This window comes from Danio rerio, chromosome 5, assembly GCF_052040795.2.
Source record: "Danio rerio strain M-AB ecotype USA chromosome 5, GRCz13ab, whole genome shotgun sequence".
Classification (NCBI taxonomy): Eukaryota; Metazoa; Chordata; class Actinopteri; order Cypriniformes; family Danionidae; genus Danio; species Danio rerio.
This window is the reverse complement of record NC_141025.1, coordinates 4,617,501-4,626,021: the sequence shown is the minus strand read 5'-3', so window position 1 is coordinate 4,626,021 and position 8,521 is coordinate 4,617,501. Positions and strand designations below refer to the sequence as shown.

The 8,521-nt window shown below is 36.5% G+C and overlaps 1 long non-coding RNA gene across 1 annotated transcript in view; it reads right to left on the bottom strand.

The window, feature by feature from the left end:
- Positions 1 to 8,521, bottom strand: part of LOC147843792 (uncharacterized) — a 1,319,745-nt gene that overhangs the window by 139,370 nt on the left and 1,171,854 nt on the right. The gene's annotated exons all lie outside the window — the stretch shown is intronic.

The window sequence follows — 8,521 nt, the reverse complement described above, 5'->3', positions numbered from 1 at the left end:
GTGCTGGTGGGCCTCCAGGAGCGTGGTTGAGAAACACTGGTTTAAATTATTGATCAATAAAGTTACAAATGTACTTTTTTTACCCGAATGCTTTAAATCGTCTTGAAATGCCTTTAAAACATATCAAATTTATCAAGTTTCACTCTGTTATGGTTATACTTTGCAACGACTCCACAAAAAGCATGCATTCTGAACTGTCGTGCTGATCAATTGTAATCTCAACACGCGTATCCTCCGATGTGACACATGTTTTGATATAGATGCTGAAACAATATATCGAGCAGCCCTATTTCATGATATAACCTCTTTATCTTTCAAATGCAATGGCAAATTTTCATATGTGGTGACAACAGCAAGCTGTATGTGAATGTTTAAACTCTTTGGAGACAGTCCTAAACTCTCAAAAACACACACAAACACAAGCGGAGACTTCAGAAAGTCGCCTTTGACACAATTACAGTGGTGCCTTGTGATCAGCGACACAAAGCTCTGCTTGTCTCTCATTTCACTGAGCTCAAACTGTGGATAAGGATCCCATGAAGCAACATCTTACTGTCTCTCTATCAGTGTTAATGATAAAACCTGCCGAGAGCCTCAACGCTGCTCCTCAATGCATAAACACACATTTTAAAAATGGTGTTTGCTGCTTGTTCAAATTACTTATTTAAAGGGCCCCTTTTCAAGATGTCAAGATCTTTTGTGTCTCCAGAGTGTGTCTGTAAAGTTTCAGCTCAAAACACCCATCAGATTATTTATTAGACCCCTGTGTTTGGACTGTGAAAACGAAGCACCCGGAGGAAACCCACGCCAACACGAGGAGAACATGAAAACTCCAAATGTAAATGCCAACTAGCTCAGCCAAGGCTCAAAGCAGCAACCTTCTTGCTGTGACGGAACAGCGCTAACCACTAAGCCACCATGCCGCCCTCCTATATGGTTTCAGCTCGATTTGAATAAGTAGTTTGAACAAACTGTAAATGTCATTTTTCTGAGTGCAGACAGGTTGTCAAAACTACACATTTCCAGGAATGAAATGTTTACCAGTCTGGGAAAATCAAAGCTTTTAAGTGCTGCAGTAAATCTGAGGAGCTTTAACCATGTCATAACTTTCAACCTTTGTCCGCCATAACACTACATCACAAGCGCACGCTTCATGAATGGACTGTGTTGTAAGACGCAGAAGCACTTTCATTTGATCTCTGTAAGTCAGCAGTGAAAAAATTGAGGATTCATTGATTTTCCTTCGGCTTAGTCCCTTTATTTATCATAGGTCGCCACAGTGGAATAAACCGCCAACTAATCCAGAATATGTTTTACACAGTGGATCTTCCAGCTGCGACCCAGTACTGGGAAACACCCATACACCCTCGTTCACACATACCTGAACACTACGGCCAATTTAGTTTATTCAATTCCCCTATAGTGCATGTGTTTAGACTGTGGGGGAAACCTGAGCATGCGGAGGAAACCAACGCCAACATGAGGAGAACATGCAAACTCCACACAGAAATGCCAACTGACCCAAGCCGGGACTTGAACTAGTGACCTTCTTGCTAAGATGCAACAGTGCTAACCACTGAGCCACCCAAATTAAGCATTTGTTTCACTTACAAGAAGCAATAGTCATGTAAAAGCAAATGCATGCTTATCTTTTGCATTAAAAAGATTGATATCAGCTATTAACGTCCTGTAATTTGTAACTTCCTTGCAAAAAGCAAAGAGGCAAAAAGAAGTCATTGTGAATTTCTCCAGCATTTTCACAGACTTAATTCAGCACCTAAACTGTTTTATGAGCATCTTCACAGACTTAATTCAGCACCTAAACTGTTTTATGAGCATCTTCACAGACTTAATTCAGCACCTAAACTGTTTTATGAGCATCTTCACAGACTTAATTCAGCACCTAAACTGTTTTATGAGCATCTTCACAGACTTAATTCAGCATCAAAACTGTTTTATGAGCATCTTCACAAACTTAATTCAGCATCAAAACTGTTTTCTGAGCATCTTCACAAACTTAATTCAGCATCAAAACTGTTTTCTGAGCATCTTCACAGACTTAATTCAGCATCAAAACTGTTTTCTGAGCATCTTCACAGACTTAATTCAGCATCAAAACTGTTTTATGAGCATCTTCACAGACTTAATTCAACATCAAAACTGTTTTATGAGCATCTTCACAGACTTAATTCAGCATCAAAACTGTTTTCTGAGCATCTTCACAGACTTAATTCAGCATCAAAACTGTTTTATGAGCATCTTCACAAACTTAATTCAGCATCAAAACTGTTTTCTGAGCATCTTCACAGACTTAATTCAGCATCAAAACAGTTTTCTGAGCATCTTCACAAACTTAATTCAGCATCAAAACTGTTTTCTGAGCATCTTCACAGACTTAATTCAGCATCAAAACTGTTTTATGAGCATCTTCACAGACTTAATTCAGCATCAAAACTGTTTTCTGAGCATCTTCACAGACTTAATTCAGCATCAAAACTGTTTTATGAGCATCTTCACAGACTTAATTCAGCATCAAAACTGTTTTCTGAGCATCTTCACAGACTTAATTCAGCATCAAAACTGTTTTATGAGCATCTTCACAGACTTAATTCAGCATCAAAACTGTTTTATGAGCATTTTCACAGACTTAATTCAGCATCAAAACTGTTTTCTGAGCATCTTCACAGACTTAATTCAGCATCAAAACTGTTTTCTGAGCATCTTCACAAACTTAATTCAGCATCAAAACTCAGCATCAACTCAGCATCTTAATTCAGCATCAAAACTGTTTTATGAGCATCTTCACAAACTTAATTCAGCATCAAAACTGTTTTATGAGCATCTTCACAAACTTAATTCAGCATCAAAACTGTTTTCTGAGCATCTTCACAAACTTAATTCAGCATCAAAACTGTTTTCTGAGCATCTTCACAGACTTAATTCAGCATCAAAACTGTTTTCTGAGCATCTTCACAGACTTAATTCAGCATCAAAACTGTTTTATGAGCATCTTCACAAACTTAATTCAGCATCAAAACTGTTTTCTGAGCATCTTCACAAACTTAATTCAGCATCAAAACTCAGCATCAACTCAGCATCTTAATTCAGCATCAAAACTGTTTTATGAGCATCTTCACAGACTTAATTCAGCATCAAAACTGTTTTCTGAGCATCTTCACAAACTTAATTCAGCATCAAAACTGTTTTCTGAGCATCTTCACAGACTTAATTCAGCATCAAAACTGTTTTCTGAGCATCTTCACAGACTTAATTCAGCATCAAAACTGTTTTATGAGCATCTTCACAGACTTAATTCAGCATCAAAACTGTTTTCTGAGCATCTTCACAAACTTAATTCAGCATCAAAACTCAGCATCAACTCAGCATCTTAATTCAGCATCAAAATTGTTTTATGAGCATCTTCACAGACTTAATTCAGCATCAAAACTGTTTTATGAGCATCTTCACAGACTTAATTCAGCATCAAAACTGTTTTCTGAGCATCTTCACAAACTTAATTCAGCATCAAAACTGTTTTCTGAGCATCTTCACAAACTTAATTCAGCATCAAAACTGTTTTCTGAGCATCTTCACAAACTTAATTCAGCATCAAAACTGTTTTATGAGCATCTTCACAGACTTAATTCAGCATCAAAACTGTTTTATGAGCATCTTCACAGACTTAATTCAGCATCAAAACTGTTTTATGAGCATCTTCACAAACTTAATTCAGCATCAAAACTGTTTTATGAGCATCTTCACAAACTTAATTCAGCATCAAAACTGTTTTATGAGCATCTTCACAAACTTAATTCAGCATCAAAACTGTTTTCTGAGCATCTTCACAAACTTAATTCAGCATCAAAACTCAGCATCAACTCAGCATCTTAATTCAGCATCAAAACTGTTTTATGAGCATCTTCACAGGCAAAATTCAGCATCAAAATTGTTTTATGAGCATCTTCATTAATAAGTAATAAGTAATAATTTTATGAGTTACTTAAGAATAAGTAATTCATGAAAAACGGAAGTGTTGGCAGGTGTGCTCACCAGTTTAATATTGATTTGATCTGCTGTAGTTAGAAATCAGACTGTTTTATCTTCTTAAGCCTGGTTTATACTTCTGCATCAAGTGACCGGCGTAACCATCGGCGCATGCAACGCGCGTAGCTGTGCATTTATACTTCTGTGCGCTGTCTCTGTTGGTCTGCATTATCACTTCCGAAACGCTAGTTGGCAGTGAGGTGTAAATGTTCTGTGTCGAGTTTCTTCACTGCTGTTTTGCTTTTCCTGAACACTTCCGGGATGTACAAGTGGCTCAAACTCGCTCATTTTGAGGCAGGAACAAACAACTATATTCTTCACTAAAAATGCTCAAAAGTATATTTTGTTGTGTAACAGCTGTAATATTTTTCAAACTGTAGTGTCTACTTGTTGCTGGCTGTATGTGGGCGGAGTAATACACAAAGGGTAAAGAGGCGAATGTACGAATGATAATAGGTGCGTTCGACATGAAGCTCAGCTGCAGCCGGTGATCAACGAGATTAGCCGAGCGCAGGCGGGATGGAGTTGAAAACGGAGCCGTCAAGACGGACAGCTGGACAGTTCGGGACTTAAAGTTGCTGCAGTCATGATGACCGATCACATGGCGTCATCATATTTTTTTGTTATTTTTATTTATAACAACAAAACATTTACAAATAAAACAGAATACAGTTTCTACAAACTATAGTTCCTTTTTAAACAATAAGAGAGAATTATGAATAAAATATATAACAAATGCATGAGAGAAATAAGAGGAAATGAGAGGTTAATATAAACATAAAAATGAACAGGTCTATTAAATACAAAGCAGTAAGCATAAATTCTAGGAGTTAAACATCAATCTTTAGGCTAATACTTCTTGTTTGAATATGCTAAAGAGTTTACATAGGCTATATGTACATTTATAGATATAAAAATTTCCAATGTAAAAAGCAAAACAAGGTGTTTTGATTAGGTCTTAATAAATGACATTATTTTGGATAATGAAAGCATTTTCAAAAAAGCATTTTAATCCAAAAAGATTGTGTTGAAAAGAACAAAAGGTAAAATAAGTGAGCTATGTAGAAGTTTCCCAGAAAGAGCAGGTAGCCTTTAAACTGCTAGACAGGAAATAAAATATATATTTATATTATAATAATAAAACCATTTTATAATTATTTAATTAAATAGTTCTTTAACTTAATTTGTTAAGAGAGCTTTAGGGTGGCAGGATCAATGATGATGATTATTTTATTTCAAGTCTGTAAGACTTATTTTAGTTCATATTTAGGTTATTCACTAAAATACACTAAAATACATCATTTAAATCTGCATTAAATGAATGCAGTAAATAGTCTGTATAAAAAAGTTAGAAATAAACCTAAACCTTTATAACCAGATTATTTAACAAAAGATGATTACTGCAGTCAAATATTTGTAGTCTTTTAATAAGCACGATGTGTACAGGATAGAGGGTGTGAAAAGTGAATTGTTTGTTTTGAAACTTTTGAATCGGAATTTGTCCAAAAATAAACCCGAAATCCACGTGTTTGTTGTCATGTGGTGAACTCGGCCAATCGTGTAATATCGGTGTCGTCATCAGAGCTCCTGCAGTCGCTCTTCAGAAGTTGCATGGTCTGAGTCTGCCGTCTGATCTCGGAGCGCTGTCGCGGTACTTTGATGCCACATGTGACAGTCACGTGGCGTCGGTGCAGCATCAATCCGGACAAGATTTCTAACCAGCATGCACCGCTTTAAGACAGATTTCCATCGATCTGCGCAGCGCTGCATGAAGTCGAACGCACCTACTATTACTTAAATATATCACGGCTATCAGCCAATCAGGTTCAAGATAACTGCTGTATAAATAAATATATAGAAATATATTTTTAAATAATAAAAAGTCACATATATACATATACATGTATTATTTATAATATTATATTTATTTATACTTAATTCATACATTTATTTAGATATTTATTTAATTGTATTGATTTAATTAATTGATTTATGATGGTTTTTTTTAGGTTTTTCTTTGAGTTTGGAGTGTAGAGAGCCTAAGGGCAGGGCTGAACATTCCATCAATAATTGACAAGTCATTATTCACTGATTGACAGGTTATGACGAAACATTGAGGAATGCTGAAGAGAGTCACCTTATTAAGCAATACGACTCCTAGTCATTTCTCAAAGGGACATGTCCACTAATAACACTGACAAATCTGCACTAAACCCAGAATACAACCTCTAAAATATGGTCATGTTATTCTAAACCTGACTTCATCAGGAGATGTTTTGAAGAAAGTCAGTTAATATGAATCACAGTATCTCTGAGGAACAGAACTGATAATCTTCATGTGAACTGAAGCTTCTTCAGAATTCTTCATTCAAGAGTTCACACTTAGCTGATGATTAATTATGAAGCGTGTTTGGCATGCTGTCCCGGTAGAGAGCCCTGAGCTTATAAGATCCTCGAGGCTGGGGCTTCCACCCGTTTGATAGGTAAGAAGGGAGTTTGAGCTCAGGTAGATCTGGAGAACTCCCCTGCAGTAGCAGCTAATGAACAGATAGTGATTTCTCTTAAGAGAGAACTACTTACTAGGAGCATGACTATGTGCCGATTTGGATTAGTCAATTAACTTAAGTCACATGTTTTTGGACAGTGGGAGGAAACCGGGGAATCCGGGGGAAACCCACGTGAGCACGAGGAGAACGTGTAAACTCCACACAGAAACGTAAGCTGTCTTGGTAAGGACTAGAACCAGTGACGTTCTTGCTGTGAGGCAACAGTACTAACCACTGGGCCACTGTGTCACCCATCTAGGAAAGGAGGAGGAGGAGGAGGAGGGGTGGAAGGGGGTATTCTTCAAAATGAAGATGACTATCATAGGGAACTCAGGGTATTAATAGTGGCTCAGGAATCGTCTGATTGGTGAATCATGAATTGAATAATGCGGGACCGGCTGTGATCATTACACATCCTCCTTTTGTTTAGAACCACCTGAGTGTGAGTAGATAGGGAGGAAATGTTCATTTTTGGACAAACCATCCCTCTAATATTAAGTCTCTCTCTCTCTCTCTCTCTCTCTCTCTCTCTCTCTCTCTCTCTCTCTCTATATATATATATATATATATATATATATATATATATATATATATATATATGCAAAATATAAACAATTACTGATATTTTAGTTTTTCTGCACTGCTTGATTTTTTTTTACATATTTTTTTGTATGCAAATTTCATTTTTATTTCTCAACACTTAATTTTCCCTAAGGAGTTCTTTATTTTTGTTGAAAAAATAAAATTATTTCTCAAAAGTACATTTTTGCTTTGCGATTTTTGGAGATTTGCATTCATTTTTTATTTTTGCTTAATACTTTATTTTTTGTTTGCAAAACTTTCTTTTATTTTGCAAGAACACATGGGCGTAGATTGAAGTAGACGTACATTTTTGTTGAAACTACTTATTTAAAACGAGTTGAAAACAACACAATTTGGGAGATTCTGTGAGGGAAAATGAACTGTTTATGTTTAAATCTACTTAAATTTGTTACGTTAATTTAATCGATTTGTGTTGGGACAACATGAAAGAAATTAAGGTTTTATAATTGCGCATTCAGACTTTCTCCCTAATAATATAATTTTAGAAGAGTATTATTTGCTAATTCTAAACTGTAAAAACATTTTGGCAGTCAATGACCATTAAAGTACAACAGTGTTCACCCCCAAGTAAACAGTGCTAATGTTGTTTTTAAGTCACACTTGCATGTTTCAGACTGAATACAACTTGGTACAACTTAATTATTTTGTGTTCAATCCATTTCATTTTGTAAAAACAATTAAACGATTTGTGTTGGGACAAAATGAAGCAGTTGGCATTTTTTATAGTGTTCAAAGTAGCGTGGTAAACAATACAGTGAGCTTGTCACACGTGGTCACTGAAAGAATAAGCGAATATAAAACCACCTTTACCTCAATAAGAAAGAATTGTGTGGAACCCTGCCATTTTTACAATGTATATAGTCGGACTGCAGTGACCTAAGCAGTACATCTAAATCAACACTGAGGCCTTTCAGCACTCACAACTGTCCAGATAAAGGTGTTTTACCTCGATTTTGTCCACGTTCCGAGCGCACCCGACCACCTTCATCCCGTGCTGGACCAGAGCGCGAGCCACAGCCGCTCCTATACCGACAGAAGCTCCGGTAACCAGCGCGACTCTCCCCTTCCAGCGCTCCATCATTATCATCACAGGAACACAATCACTGCAGGCGTGATGACACAATGTAACAAGAGTAACAATTCGCGCCGGAATGACACAATGTATCAAACAAATCGAATCAGCGGCGTAATAGTAGAATTTATCAAAAAATAATTCCAATCCACGGCGGGATTAAACAATGTATCAAAAAGAATTCGAATGGAACACTGTCTCAAAGAATCGAATCCGCAGACGTAATGAAACAGTGTATCAAACTAAAAACTGGAAT